The sequence below is a fragment of the Ceratotherium simum genome, chromosome 31 (genome assembly GCF_057802395.1).
Source record: "Ceratotherium simum simum isolate JZ-2026a chromosome 31, ASM5780239v1, whole genome shotgun sequence".
NCBI classification, from domain to species: domain Eukaryota; kingdom Metazoa; phylum Chordata; class Mammalia; order Perissodactyla; family Rhinocerotidae; genus Ceratotherium; species Ceratotherium simum.
The window spans coordinates 24703235-24719258 of NC_141930.1; the positions used below are offsets into that span (position 1 = coordinate 24703235).

At 45.3% G+C, this 16024-nt stretch overlaps 1 long non-coding RNA gene across 1 annotated transcript in view; it reads right to left on the reverse strand.

The window, feature by feature from the left end:
* Window positions 1–7281: 7281 nt before the first annotated feature.
* LOC147913044 (uncharacterized) overlaps window positions 7282–16024 on the reverse strand; it is a 28496-nt gene continuing 19753 nt past the window's right edge. The window contains exons 2-3 of the long non-coding RNA XR_015549279.1: window positions 9382–9457; window positions 7282–8404 (exon numbers count right to left, since the gene is read on the reverse strand). This is a non-coding gene — a long non-coding RNA (uncharacterized LOC147913044). The remainder of the gene's footprint in view (window positions 8405–9381; window positions 9458–16024) is intronic.

The window sequence follows — 16024 nt, forward strand, 5'->3', positions numbered from 1 at the left end:
TGCAGCTGTAGTCCGCCCTCCCCCTGTCACTCACACCTGAGCCTTTGACATCCCCCACCTGAAGCAAATCCATCCATCAAGAATATCCAAAATTGCAACCATTTTTTCCCCAAAATCTAAAATTAAAATTTTTTTTCCTTTTAAACCACGATTAGGTTCCATGCTTAATTTTTTTCTCAAATTCATTATTTATGCTCTTGGAACATATATGGCTGTGTACCGGAGAAAAAAATGTCTAACTCCATTTAATCATTTCCCCCAATTAGCGGAGGCCGCTTGCCTCAGTGGTGTGCCTCTTGAACATTTATAATTGTCATTAACCAAAAGAGCAGAGAAGGTCAGAATGCAGAGGCCTTGGAGAGGCAAAGGTTGCAGGTGATTGCACAATGGCGTAAAAGCCTCTGTCTGCTTCTCCCCAGAAGAAGGGTAGATGCCAACTAGCAAGTCCTTGCTCTCAGTCATTAACCCTGGCCAGAGGGACAATTTGAGTGACAGAGAGCCGCCAGAGCACCACTCAAAGGAATACATAACTGGTGATGGTATTTGTAGATGCGGGAACCTGGAAACAAGAAGAGAGAAAGGAGAGAGGAAAAGCCCAATAGAAGGGGCTGCTACTGTTCTGAAACTGAGACAGAGCTGGGCCTGGGGGTAGAATTTTCAAGAGAGCTTTTCACATTTCTTACCTTTGGAACCAAGTAATTCTTTCTCCCTCTTTCTTCATTTTTATGGTTGTTGTTACTGCTGCTTTTTCCTTGCTTTTGTTTTAATTGAAGAAATACTGAAAAGCTATTTTACAAAGATACGGCAAGCAACCCATATGACTCAGAACACATCTTCCTTCATTCATAAGATGACAATTGTGAACGTGTGCTCCAGTGACACAGGGCATGGGACCAGTAAGAGCAATATCCAGACAACAGAGATGAGGTACTAAAACCTCTAACAACACATGGTGTAACAAAATCACCAAGTCAACTTTCCACCCAATGGCGTTGCAATCAAAAAAAAAAATTCTTAACTCTCCACTCATTTGCCCCTTGCCAGCAGTGGCACACCAGATAGAGGTGTGAGGGAGTCGTGCTGAAAAATACAAGAAAATAAAGCCCAATGGCTTTATTAAAGTCAGAGCAGCAGGTCCATCCACTGCACACACCGTAGGTTGTCTTACGAAAGACAATGCAGCGACATACGTCAACATATTTCACTGGCACTTATCAAGTGTCTGCTTTATGCCAAGTTTTAACATACAATTTCTCATGTAGCCTTCTGTCCTGGGCTGAATTGTGCCCTCCCCCACCAAAAAATTCATGTGTTGAAGGCCTAACCCCCAGTACCTCAGAATGTGACTGGATTTGGAGACAGGGCCTTTAAAGAGGTAGTTAAGGTAAAAATAAGGCTGTTAGGGTCATCCTAATCAAATCGGACTGGTGTCCTTACAAGAAGAGGAGATCAGGACACAGACCGAGGGAAAATTGTCTGAAAACACAAGGAGTAGACAGCCATCTACAAGCCAAGGAGAGAGGCCTCAGGGGAAACCAACCCTGCTGACCCCTCGATCTTGGACTTCCAGCCTCCAGAATTATGAGGAAATAAATTTCTGTTATTTAAGCTCCCACTCTGTGGTATTTTGCATGGCAGCCCTAGTAGACTAATGCACCTTCTCAACAGCCTGTATATTCAGTGTAGAAGCGAGGACACAAAGGCTCAGTGACGGAAAGTAACTTGCTCGGAAACAAAATTATGAGGTGGCAGAGCAGGAATGAAAACACACCTTCTGGCTTTGACTCAGAGGCCTTGAAAAGAGAATGGAGTTTCCCAGCCCCTAAAGACAGGAGAAGCACTGGACAAAACGTCCCTTCTCCACAGATGGGCAGGCATTCCCCTTAAACCTGCCACCTGGGGTAGCTCCAGAGAAAGTATTGACAGGGAGGTCAGTGAGGGGCTGCGAAGAAGCCGGCCTGTCTCCTGCCATTGGTGGGGAGCGCCCCTTCCGCCAGACTTCCCAGCGTGGAGAGGCAGTCAGAGGAGCCGACTCCTGAGCAGCTTTTGGGCAAGTTCTCCTCTCAGAGTTTCACGTGTATTACACCAGATAATCCTCACCACTGTGCCCGGAGCTCGGGACTACTGTTTCTCTCATTTTACAGGTGAGAAGCCCGAGATGCAGAGGCGAAGTAATTGGCTCAGGGTCATCAGCCAGCAAGAGGCAGAACAGGTCGAGAGCCCAGGAGGGCACAAGGGCCCCAGGGCTGCCCACTGCACAAAACCACTTCTGGAGTGTGGGGTCCTGGGGCAGAATTCCACGCTGGGAACTTTATAGAAAAGAAGTGAAGGTCATTCCAAACTGACAGTATATAAACTAAATGGGAAAAGATCCTGTAGTTTGGGAAGCCCCTGTAATTCTCTTTTCATGGTTCCAGAAAGTCAATGAGGGGCTAAAGACCAAAAAATGCTAAGGGCCTCCCCCTCCCCACCATTCAGTGGGACTGTAGTTATTTTTACATGAAATTTAAGGGAAATTGCATAAAGAAAGAAAAAAACCCCACAACTTTCCAGACATTAGTTAACAGTCTTTCTTATCCCCTCATGATGCCCTTGTGAGGTAGACAAGAAGGTGTTTTTGTAATGCTCACCCACTCCTCCTCCTCCCCAACAGTGAAAATGAGGATCAATGAAGCAAATGACGTGCTCGCAATCCAGGCAGCGACAGGGCTCCTCCATGGGGTTTCACTGACCTTCCATGACCTTCCCTAACTCCACGCCCCACCCACCTCCCAGTTCACTGCTGCTGTTTCTGTGAAACGCTTCCCACATTCACCTCCTGGTTCTCCGTTGTCACAGGCCAGCTCTCATGGTGTCATGGTTTTCTCTTCTCCTCAGGTCTTCTGGTTTGTCTAAGGCTGACAAGGCTTTTAGGATCCTCCAAAAACTATGAAATTTACTCAGAAAAAAAATGCACATAAAAATCTCCATGGAAGTTTTCGTGCAGTTGCTAGAGATTCACAGACCTCCAGAACACGGACACAGGCACCTGGGAGACAACCCTGCCCTCGATGTTTCCCTCTCCTTCTCTAACAAACTTGAAGTCTTTTCTCTTTGTCCATTTTCCCCACCACGTTCCCCTCCAGTACATATGGTTGCCCTCCATTGCAGTCATTCAGGGAAGGTCTCTGCCTCAGACAGCGTCCTTTTGCGCTGGTTGTGCTATTTTGTGCTACTTCCTGTCTGAACATTCTAGTCTCTCTTCACCTCCACTTCTCATGGAAACTCTACTGACTCCTGCATTCTATCTATCACCCACATGCAAACTGATCATTTCTATAACTGTGGTGCCTTCACTTAAACACTATATTAAACTCTCACTAAATATGAGCTTGAAAATAGGTGATGAAACACAAGAGAAAATGAGACACGGGTGTGCTCTCGTAGAGTTTACAGATGAGTAAAAAAGATGAAATCAGACAATTACAAATTCGACCCACTACCCTACCGAAATAGAGAAGTGCGGGTTCTTTGGGAGCATGCAGCAGAGGGACCTAAAGGAAGTTGCTGAATGGGCTGCCCTGAGAAAGAGGCGTCTCCAGCGAAACCTGAAGAAGGATCGGGGTGGTCAGGCCAAGCGGGAGGGACAAACCTGGCGGCGCAAAGAGCTTGTTGGCTTCCAGAGTTAGGCGAGCTTGGCTGAGCTGAGAATCTGCAGAAGCCAGGATGACAGGCACAAGGTGAGAGGACACAGAAGCCAGATGGTGGCCATGCTGAAAGCCACCAAAAGGACTGTGCATTATATCCCAAGGATAATACGACCTGATAAAGGGTTTTAAATAGAAGAGAGCCATGGTCTGATATGGGGGAGAAGCTGAGAGCTTCTTTTACTTTTTATTTTAAATTTTTGGATATGCAATACATTCACATGTTTTCAAAAACCAGAAAGTATGACAAGGTATGCAGCAAAAGGTCTTTCCTAGCCCCCAGTTCACCTTGCGTATAGTTTCTTATGTCTCCTTCCCGACCTTTCTTTATTTTTATAGAAGCAATTAAGACTAGAGACTCTTGTTTTTTTCCTTATATATTCAGAAAGTAGCATAGCATGCAGTGTTCCGTACCTTGAATTGTTTGTGATAGCTTTTGACTGTTTTGCATATTGTCGATTTAGCTCTTCTATCAGTATTAGTATTAGTCACCTTTTCACAAATGTGAGTTTCTCCTCCCCTACCAGATGGTAAGCTTCTGAGGGGCAGAAGCTGTGTCCTGTTCAATTTTGCATGAGGTTGGTGTTCAGTAAAGTGTGTTGAATCGAAGTAGGTGATGACAAAGTATCTTTGCTGAATAACTCAGTTACTATTGAAAAGAACAAATGCTTTCTCTGGCCTATTTTCTTGCATTTTTTACTTTTAATTATGCCACTTTTCCAACATTCACAAAAGTAGACAGTATATATAATGAACTCCCATGTACCCATCCACTACCTTCAACAATTGTCAACATTCTGGCAATCTCGATTCTCATCTATCCCCACCACACGTCCACTTTAGGGAAGGAGAGTGCTGTGGTATTTTAAAACAAATGCAAGACATCAGGTCATTTCCTCTGTAAATACCCACTTTCAACGGATAAAGCCTTTGCTCTAAGAACATGAGCACATGCCAACAAAATTAACAGTAGTTCTTTAGTATCATCTAATATCCATTCCATTGTCAGATTTTCCTGATTTTCTCAAAAATGTCTTTATACAGTTGGCTTACTGGAATCAGGAGTCACACAAGGCCTACAGATAATATATGGTCATTGTGTATATAGTTCTAACATCTCTTCCATTCCATCACTGTCTTCTCCTCTCTTTCTCTCTCTCTCTTTTATGCCACTGATTTGTTAGACACAGCAGGTCATTTGTCCTGCACCGTGTCCCACATTCTGCATTTGGCTGACTGCTTCTTTGCAGGTTCATATAACTTGTTCTCTATCTGCCACATTTTCCTAGAAACCGGCGAGATTTGTGTTTTGAAAACTTTATCCAAGCTGCTATGTGGAGAACTGATTGAAGGGTGGGAGAGTGGACAATGAGAGGCTGTGTTAGTTGCCCAGGCAGGAGACAATAGCTCTCTAGATTACAGCAATGGCATGTTGCTTCAGGGGCTGCATGGACAGAGAAATGGGCCGATTCAAGAAATACTTGGGAGATAGGATCAACAAGACTTGTTGACCAATTGGAAAGAAGTGTGCTTTTCAATGCTCTGTTAAGAATCTGGGCCTCACCATGAGACAAACCAAAAAGGCTGCTTTCTCCTGGAAAAGCATTTACATGTTTACTGACTCTCTCCTCACAATTATCATTTATGACAAGTTTTAAGTGCATACAAAGTTGTAGTGTTATTGTTGGTATTAAATTTTATTGCCGTGGCTTTAAAACGTAAACAAAAATAACTCCTTAAGTAGTTGGAAAGTGTAATGATACTCTTGGGAATAGATTTTACTGCTATGGATACTATAAAGCATAAAGACAATAAATTTAAATTGCAGTATTAGTACTGGGAATATATTTTATTGCTTTGGCTAGAACACAAAGAAGCAAGATTCATAACTCATTTTTTTTTCCCCAGCAGCAGGTTTATATGCAATGACCCTAGGTCTGGTGTGTACGGAGGATCAAAGGTCACCAGCATCACAGGTCGTGTGACAGGTGAGCAACCTGGGCTGATGGAAGAAAGTATAGAGAGGCTTGATTCTTACAGGTGATCAGGGAGGCAGAGAGAAGCAGGTCCAGTCAGGAGCAGGAAGTGCAGATGGTCACATAGCACTGAGGAAGGGTCACCTGGGGGGAACTGCTCTGATCCCCGCTCCACAGAGATGTCTCTGCATCTGCCCACCAGCACATCCCACTGCGTCAATTGCATCCGGTTCTGAAAACAAGCTCCACAGACCAAGGGCTGGTTTGGGTTTTGGTGTTGTATGGTCTTTTGCCTTGTGGACACTGCCTGCGGCTCCCTCTGTGTCCCTGTCAGTGGAGGAGCCACCATGCACCCAGCCAGAAACCTAGAAGTCATTTTTGACTCTCCTCTCCCACACCCCTGGTCATCAGCCCTGCCGGTTCTGGCTCCCCAAATATCTCTCACATCAGTACCTATCTCTCCACCCCATTTCAGGCCACCATCATCTCTTACTGGCACTGTCATTACAGCCTCTTTACTGCTTCGGATTTTGCTCCTTGCAATCCACCCTCCACGTTCATGGTAATAATAATGACCACCATTTACTGAGCATTAATAATGTGCCAGGGACTGTGCTAAGCACCTTATACCAGTATCTCACTTGACCCTCACAACTTCCCTGTGTTGGATGGATAGCTCTTTTTTGTAAATGAGGAAACTGTGTTCAGAGGTTAAATATTAAAAGACATCGTGTAAGGGCCGGCCCCGTGGCTTAGCAGCTAAGTGCGCACGCTCCGCTACTGGCAGCCCTGGTTTGGATCCCAGGCACACACCGACGCACCACTTCTCTGACCGTGCTGAGGCCACGTCCCACATACAGCAACTAGAAGCATGTGCAGCTATGACATACAACTATCTACTGGGGCTTTGGGGAAAAAAAAGGAGGAGGATTGGCAATAGATGTTAGCTCAGAGCCGGTCTTCCTCAGCAAAAAGAGGAGGATTAGCATGGATGTTAGCTCAGGGCTGATCTTCCTCACCAAAAAAAAAAAAAAGACATCGTGTAGTTATGAAAATCACCAGGGAAAGGAAAAAATATATCTTTTTAGATCATTTACTATTCTTCAATACTCCTTGTTGCCATTTCTTCCCTCCTTCCTTTCTACCTTCCTTTCACAGATAAACTCCTTAGCATGAAATACACGAGCACTGCCAGTTTCTCCAGACTCATCCATCACCACAACCCCAAGCAATCATAGCTCTCACTAACCAAGTAACTTGGAGGTCTTAGAATGCCAATTGCCCTCGTTATTCCTCTCATCTAGAATGTAACTCCTTTCCCTTTTGTTGTCTAACTTCCTTTCATCCTTTGAGATTTATTTTAGAAAACATCTCCAGCAAGAAGCCCGCTTTTAAGCTATACACTTCCAAACACCATGAACACGCGGGCACGCGCACAACACACACACACACACACACACACACACAAACGGCTCAACCTTTGGCTCCCCTCTTGGCTCCTACTGTACCCTGGGCGTCTCCCTGTCACAGTGCTTATCATGCTACATTGTAATAGTATAAAATACAATGAATTCAACAGTAATTGTTAGAACAATGAGACATAAGAAATATCAGGTCATGCTTTTATTCAGTCTGAGGAACCGTATACTATGTCTCAAATTCAATCAGAAATTACTCACCTGTTTTCATTCTAACGCCCAACAAAATGTTACCTATAAACTCCCGGCAGAGTATAACTGACACTAAGAGAATAAGCAGTTCCTTTCAGGCACTTCAGCAAAGTACTTGGAGAATAGCACCCTAGCAACCACACAAATACATATTGGGAGTACTGTTTACTTTGTTACGGTAAACTTGGAATGCTTCAAGTAGTTAAGGAAATTAGAAGGGTTAGTAAGTGGGAATCCTCCCAAATGCCAGCGTCACCCTAACTTCTGTGGGCTTCTTGTTTGGGAGAGAACTCCTAAATTCCCAACTCATGTGAGGCTCTGTTCTCTGTAGTTGGTCCCCATTGAGGTCATAAACTCCCAGAGTAAGAGTATGGAATTCGGGAATGCGGCAAGTGGGAGAAGCTGACAGGAACCAAGCCTCTGACGGCGCAGGTTCCTGCCTCCCTTTCTGTTTCCACAGAAACGGCCATCCCATCAGCAAAAATAAGTCCGAGATCCTTCCACATTGTTTTCCTTTCTTCTTCCTTTGAGATAACCCCTCAAGGTTTTGCTAATTAGAGAAAACGGGCTTGCGGCTGAAACTTAGAATGTTCGAGAAGTCAAATATCCTCCTAGTGGAAACAGCATGTTTCTACTCCATCCACACATCGGCCTGCTCTGGGGACAGCCACCCGCTCTCCTCTGGGGTGAGGTGCTCACAACCTTTGGCTCAACGATCATCTTCCAGTCACTTCCGGCACTCGGGTAACCTTGATGACTGCACACGTTGCTCGGTATTCATGATGGTCCCTATCAAACTGAGATGACTGTGTTCCATAATGTCTGTTTTTATTACATTAGGCTGGGAAGATGAAATCAAAAGGACCACTTTCAACAAAAACGTCCTGTGTCGACCGTTCAATACTCTTGCTGCAGGCCCGGGTGATTGCCCTCATTGTCCGCTGGATAAAGGCTAACCGTCCAGCCGCCTGCTAGTTGACAAGGCTGTTCTCACGCCAGCAGGTTGCTCTGACTTTTTTTTTTTTTCACAGTAGCCCTCTAATTCCACCAAACCCACTGGATTAACAAAAACCTGAAAGTAAAATGGCACAAAATGATATCCCTGCATGACTTACTATTATACTTTGCAACCTCCAATTACACCGGTGCGATCTAAATGCCCCAAAACATTATTTCATTAATTCAAGCCGTTTCCGAACTGGTAAATATTTTCTCTGCTTAATTTTCTGTTATTATCAGTTTTCAGCAGAGACTTATGAGGCCGGCAAAGACCACCTGAAGGATGTAGTGTGGAGCCAACTGCAGTCAAGATGACAGGACAGAGAGGGGCTGGCACGGGAATGGGGAGGAGAGTTGACGAAGTTGATTTGGAGAGAAGAGAGAAAGAGATCACGGAGAGGGAGACCAGTGGAGATCAAGGAGGAGCTCTCCGGTCCAGGAGACCGAGCTGAGCCGGCTGGTCTCGTGCCTGTGGCCGGCACCGGGTAATTATCTCAGAAGCACCGTCCAGCAAAGCCCAGCGCCGCGGACATCGCGCATGCGCAGGACCCTGGCCTCGCCGCTGCTGTCAAGACCAGTGTTGGAGGTGTCCTCGGGTCTCCGAGTCCACCCCTTTAAAGAGATTTCCTCCTGTGACTGAATCCTTGGACCAGTAAAGATGCACAGTGTGTAGTTAATCTACTTTATAAGAGAAAAAAATGTCCTAACATTCTTAGTTGGTCTAAAATCTTCCTTCTGTAAAACTGCTTTCCGGGGTTGGGAAAGAGGATTTGGGGGAGGATTGTGGAGTTTGGACACAGACGAACAGTATGTGTGTTCGTGGGCAGCTCGGCGATGGGAAGGCGAGGAGCGGAAGGCTTACAGGATGTATCTCAGTCCTTGGCTCATGTCGGGGCAGGGTGGTGGTTAAGAGGAGGGATTTTGGAAAAAGAAAGACCTAGATTCCAGTAGCGGCTTTGCCACTTACTAGCTGTCACCTGGAGTAAGGTATTAAATTTCTGCAAGCCACCACTTCCTCAGCCATGCGAAGGAAATAAAAATAGCACCTACCTCATAGAGTTTCTGTGAGAACCAGATGCGATGACGCAGGTAAAGAGCTTAGCACATTGCTGGGCACCTATTTGACCTGAAATGAAGGTTAGATAGCATTATTTGAAGCAAAATAAAAAATATGACTAGCACTAGACCTCATGGGTCTATGAGTGAGGAAAGGGGTGGTCATTTTACGGTTGTAATTCTCATTAACGAATACTGGGAAGCTCCATGTTGGCGGGTACATCTTTCTAACATCAGGGGCTAGAATGGGAGAGAGGCTCTAGAGAGATGGAGTCGCTGCACCGTGCCTTCCCAGTGGTGAGGATGGACGTTTGCCCCTGTGCGTGAGGGCGGCACCAGGAAGTGCTGGGAGGGTGGAGTCAGAATGCAGGTGGGGTTGAAGCCAAAGGAGGTGGGGAAGAACTTGCTGGAATGCAGGTTAAGCTGAAAGTTCTCCTTTCCAGAACAACAAATATCTCCTGGAAAATGTCATGTTCTAACCTCAAGGGCAGCTCTGCCAGGAAGAAGAGCCTGTACCCTCGGGTCCTGTGGGTGGAGCGTTGGGGAGCAGAGGGTCTTTGGAGCTCATGGGTATTGTGCTCTCCTGGATTCACAACTGTTTGCACAATTACATAACAACAGACAACAGAAAAGGTGCCAATTCACTCTTCAAAGGCACATGAACACACCTCATTCCTGGGGCTGGCGGGCAGCGCTCACATATCACAAGCTCTGATCCCCACTTCCTGCTCCCTGGGGAACCTTCTTCAGTGTCCAGAACCCTCCCCAGGGGCATCCCTCCACCGCTCTCCTTTGGATGGAGCAACAGCTCCTTGCTGATGAGGACTCAGGATCACCACATACGTCTGTGGCAGCAGAGGTTTCCGCAAATACTGGCCCTTGGTCTCTTTGCCCTCCCTGGCTGCCAAGGAGAGAATCCAGCTGCATCTCGGAAAACAATTCCACTCAGCAAACAATGCCATGCCCCGGCTAGTCATAATGAGGTCTGGTTCAAATGTTGGCACACACACAAAATATTAATTAAAATAACGTGCATGATAAATAATATTGGGATCCAAAGCACAGGACTGCTCTCAAATCACGGTTGGTAATTATGTGAGCGCCTGCTAACCCACACTCAGAATTCCAGTGTTGCTTACATGACAAAATTAGTCTCGGGGAGGTGACCTTGAGAGGTCGTCTTGTTGAGCATCCTCCTGCTTATAAACTAAACAGTGTCTAAACAACCCCGGAAGAAGAGTGTCCGTCCTAATTTTCAAGCGCTAAGGAAAGAAATTCTTTGAGACCTCAATAATTCAATTTAACAATAAATGTTTGAGTAGCAGCTAGTGTAAGGCTCTCTGCTTAGCACTGGGGATAAGGGGTAGGGGGTTAGGTGAGGGAACCATGGTTCATGCTTTCAAGAAGTAACTGGTTATGTTTAATACTTGTCGCAGATAGAAAGTCCTTCTATATGCCTCACCTAAATCTTTCACGTTGCTGTTAAAAACCCACAAATTGCCACTTGTTTCGTCCTTGACTGAGGACCTCACAGGATTCCAGTTCTAATGCTTCTGGTTCCTTCATTAGGCACCAGGGGCCGGGGGTAGGGCTGATGACAGGTAAATGTCCCTTGTACTTCCTCTCACTGCTGAGATCCTGACCTAAGATTCCCACCAACTCCAACACAGCAAAGAAATCGCGTGCCACCTACTTTATCTAGACCATTTAAATTATTACCAAATTTGACATTTATTGCCCTAGTTAGTACAGAAACCTAACTGGGAGAAAAAAAGATCCCATTATTTTGATTCCACAACTATTTTCTGTCTGTGGCTCCGTCAACATTTCGGCATCTCGTTAAACGTATTTAATTTCATTCCCTCAACAATAACCCACGTACCACACCAGTGACCACCACTTCGGTGTCCCAGCCCCTAAATTCTATTAGTGTTCAGAAGGCCTCATGGTTGCAACATAATGTTCAATCAGTGCAGAGAAATTAATTAAATTAAAATTATTTTTATTGTGGTTTAATTAGCTTGATTTAATTACTTTGTTCACTGACTGAGCATTCTGTTGTTACGGCCAGATCCTCGCTCGCATTCGTGGCATGAATGTTCCCATAGAATTACCCATTTTCTCTGTTCAGCCATTGGAGCAGGCTGGGGGAGTTTGCCAGAAACTCACGATTTATCACAATCAGCATCATCACAAATTATAGGAAGCATCCAGCAATATGATAACTTCTAAATGAAGTGTCTGAAAGCAGGTCACACCGCCAGCCTCGGCTGTTAATCTGTCATATTTTATAGTCAGCCTGACACTCCGCCCAATTGGCCGGCCCTGCTTTATCACCGGGCGGCCCTGGCGAGCTGCTGCCTCTGAGCGCCCGCCCTCGTAAGAAGTCCAGCGCCTCCACAGGCTGCCTTCCTTGCAGAAGGCCTGCCCGGCCCTCCTTGGCCTCCCTGCAGCCCCGACTCCACACCCACTGGCGCTCCTGCTTTCTCTCCCTTGGAGCTGGAGGCCCTGCACCCGAGCTTCACAAACTGCAATTCGGCCTTTCCCTTGATTCCCAATGTAGGCAACAAACCACAGAGCATTAGCAGTCCCTGGGACCTGGTCCCCAGAGAGCACCAGATAGTTCCATGATCACATTACAGCTACTATACATGCCTTGGAGACTTCTACATTCATCACTACTTCAAAACAATAACAGTGGGTATCAGACCCCCCTCCCCTAGTAGGTCACACATGAGCTCAACCTCTTCACCACAGGCCCCTCCACAGTGCAGTGTGTGTGCAAACTGGGCCACAGCAGCCTCCCCACTAGTGTCTTCCAAAAATAAAATCAGCTCTAACTCGCCTATATTTGAAATGTGTCATCTTGATTAACGTGCTCAAAGCTGCACAAAGTTGTTTTCTTATGTTCTAACAACTGTATTTCAATACATTTGGCTTTCTGCGGGATCTTATGTATTTTATTTTATGATTTGAAACCATTTTCCTTGAGAAGTGATCCACAGGCTTTGCCAGACTGCTCTAACAATAGAGGCCTTAGCTGTTTTGTCCCTGTATGAGTTTCCTGTGGCTGCTGTGACAAGTTACCACAACTTGGTGGCTTCAAACTACAGAAACTTATTCTCTCACCATTCTGGATGCCACAAGTTCAACATCAGCCTCACTGAACAGAAATCAAGGTGCCGTCAGGCCGTCCTCCCTCCAGAGACTCCAGAGGAGAATCCATTCTTTGCCTCTTCCAGCTTCTAGTGGCTGCCAGCATTCTTTTGCTTGTGGCCACATTGCTCCAATCTCTGCCTCCATCTCCACATTGCCTACTCTTCTATGTGCGTCATCTCCCCCTGCCTTTCTCTTAGAAGGACACTTTTTGTGGGGTGGGCACTGAGGAAGATTGGCCCTGAGCTAACATCTGTGCCCATCTTCCTCTATTTTATGTGGGACACCTGCCACAGCATGGCTTGATAGGTGGTGTGTAGGTCTGCACCCAGGATCTGAACCTGCGAACCCCAGGCCACTGAAGTGGAGCACACAAACATAACCACTAGGCCACTGGGCTGGCCCCTATAAGGATACTTTCGATGGCATTTAAGGCCCAACTGGATACTCCAGGATAATCTCCTCATCTCAAGGTCCTTAATTTAATTACATCTTCAAAGGCTCTTTTTCCAAAAAAGGCAACATTGACAGGTTCCAGGGATTAGGGCCTGATATTTTGGGGGCCACCATTCAGTCCACTGTAAGTTTCTCTGGTTAATTCTTTATTGACCATACAATTCTGACCTTGAGTCTGATGACATAAGGGACATAAAGAGATTTCAAAGATGTGACAAAGCTGGTACCAAATTAAAATAGATGTCCATGCCAAAGCCCATTAAAATTAGTTGAGTTAATGTGATAGTTAAAGAGAAAGCAAGGCCATCAAAAGACTAAGTTTTCACCAAGGCCCAGGAGAGGAAACAGGCCTGTTTCTTCACCTCCAGATGAAGAAAGCACAGGCTTTGCAAACCTTGCCGCTAGAACACGTGTGGTTCTTGGGCCCTGAAGATCTCACAGGGCTCAGGCTGGCAGTTCTGTTTCTCCCTCCTGCACCTCTTGTCCTGCCCCGAGGGCGCTGTATTTATGTGTGCTGCAATGTGCTGAATGAGGAACTTACGCCGCTGACCAGAAGTGAAAAAGGGCAGAGACTGTGTGTTTTTCAATTAAACAGAACAAGAGGAAGTAAGTGTGAACTTCGACATGACATATTTAGGCTACTGCTTAGAAAAGAGTCCCTACAGTCAGGTGTGCTGCACCAGAGTTCATTTCCAAGTGGAGTTCTAGAACCGCCTCTTCTGGACATCGTGAAAATGGTGCACCAGCTGAGCCAGTGCAGCCTCATATCATTCTCTGGTCTCCAAGTCAGACCTGGCTTCCTGCCCCAGCTTCGCCTCTTCTCTTGTGATTTTATTCACAAAACCAGACGTCTCTAAGGGCCAGTTTCTCATCTGGGGCAGATGTACTGCATGGGTTTCTTAAAGGCAGAACTCACTCTTATTTTTCTGTGTGCAGCTTTGAGCACATTGCCTGGCACACAGAGGACCCTCAATAAATATTCATTTCCTTGAACTGAGTGTCTGCCTTACCTAACTCAGAGACTCAAAGCGATACTGGGCACACCCCCTCTGAAGATCACTCCGAAACTCTGCACAGACAGAGTCATCAGCGTTGCCACAGGTGTTGCCGCTCTTGCACTAAATCATTTTGCAAGGTCCCTTCCAGCCATGTGATACTTTCATCCCTTTTAAAATTAGCCTCAGAGAGTGCACATCTGCACTGGAACAGAGTAAAAAAAGATCTCCGTTACTCACTCTCTTCAGTTCAGAGGGTATGCCCTATTGAGGGGACTGTGTGCAGACCTTGGTGCCCATCATCAGCCTGGAAAGACCTTTGAGATTACTGAGTTCAACATCCTCCCTTTACAGATAGGAAAACTGAGAGCTCTCCAGTGTCACATGGCTGGTTAGCAGCAAAGAACCCAAGCAGCTCGAACCCACTTCTACTGTCTTCTAGTCCACTGCTTTCTCCATTTATTATGCTCCTTCTTTAACCCAAGGTCTTCACTTGGCCTTATAAAACTGGTCCAATGCACCACCTCACAACTGAGTGTTCCAAGCCATCAAAGAGGAGTGTATGTTACAGTCCTCTCACACAGGCTGGGTTGTGAGAACCCATAAAAAAAACCATCACAAGATATTCTGAAAAAATGTAGAAAGTTTCGGTAGTGCTTGATTTTTCAGTGTCCCATTTTGATTCTCTCTTCTTGCCTTTCCTTATTTTTCAGTTATTTTCTTAGTAGTTATCTTGAGAATTACAAATAACATCTTAAATTTATAACAACCCAGTTTGAATAATAGCAACTTAGTTTCAATAGTATACAAACACTCTGCTCCTATACAGCTCCATTTCTCCCCCTTTATATTGTTATTGTTACAGATTACATATTTATACATTGTATGCCCATTAACATAGACTTATAACCATTGTTTAGTGCATTTGCCTATTAAATCATATAGGAAAAAGAGAGGTTACAAACCACACCAAAAGTGCAATGATACGGGATTCTATATTTACCTATGTAGTTACATTTACCAGTGTGCTTTATTTTTTTTCTAATGGCTTTCATTTACAGTCTACTGTCCTTTCATTTCAGCCTGAAGGACTCCCTTTAACATTTACTGTAAGGCAGGTCTACTAGTAATGAAGTCTCTCAGGTTTTGTTTATCTGGAAATGTCTTAATTTCTCCTTCATTGTTTTCCCTCCCACAGGGAAAGATTCGCCCTGAGATAACTTCTGTTGCCAATTTTCCTCTTTTTTTTTTTTCTCTCCAAAGTCCCCCCAGTACATGGTTGTATATCCTAGTTGTAAGTCATTCTAGTTCTTCTATGTGAGCCGCCACCACAGCATGGCAACTGACAGGCGGGTGGTGTGGTTCCATGACCAGGAAGCGAACCTGGGCCACCAAAGTGGTGAGCACTGAACTTTAACCACTAGGCCATCAGGGCTGGCTCTCTTCTTCATTCTTTTTTTATTTTTGGTGAGGAAGATTGGCCCTGAGCTAAGATCTGTTGCCAATCTTCCTCTTTTTGCTTGAGGAAGGTTGTCCCTGAGCTAACATCTGTGCCCATCTTCCTCTATTTTGTATGTGGGATGCCGCCACAGCATGGTTTGATGAGCAGTGTGTAGGTCCATGCCTGGTATCTGAACCTGTGAACCCCAGGCTGACAAAGCAGAGCACATGAACTCAACCACTACACCACCAGGGCAGCCCTCTCCTTCATTCTTGGAAGTTATTTTGCCAGATATAGAATCCTTGGTTGACAGTTTCTTTTTCTTCCAGCACTTTAAATATGTCATCCCACTGCCTTCTGGCCTCCATGGTTTCTGAAGAGAAATAAGCTGTTAATCTTATTGAAGATCCCTTGAACAAGGTGAATCACTTCTCTCTTGCTGCCTTCAAAATTCTCTTTCTCTTTGAGTTTTGACAATTTGACTATGTGTCTCAAAGTGGATCTCTTTGAGTTTATCCTGCATGGAGTTCATTGAGCTTCTTTGACACGTATATTCATGTGTTTCTTCAGATTTGGGAAGTTTTCAGCT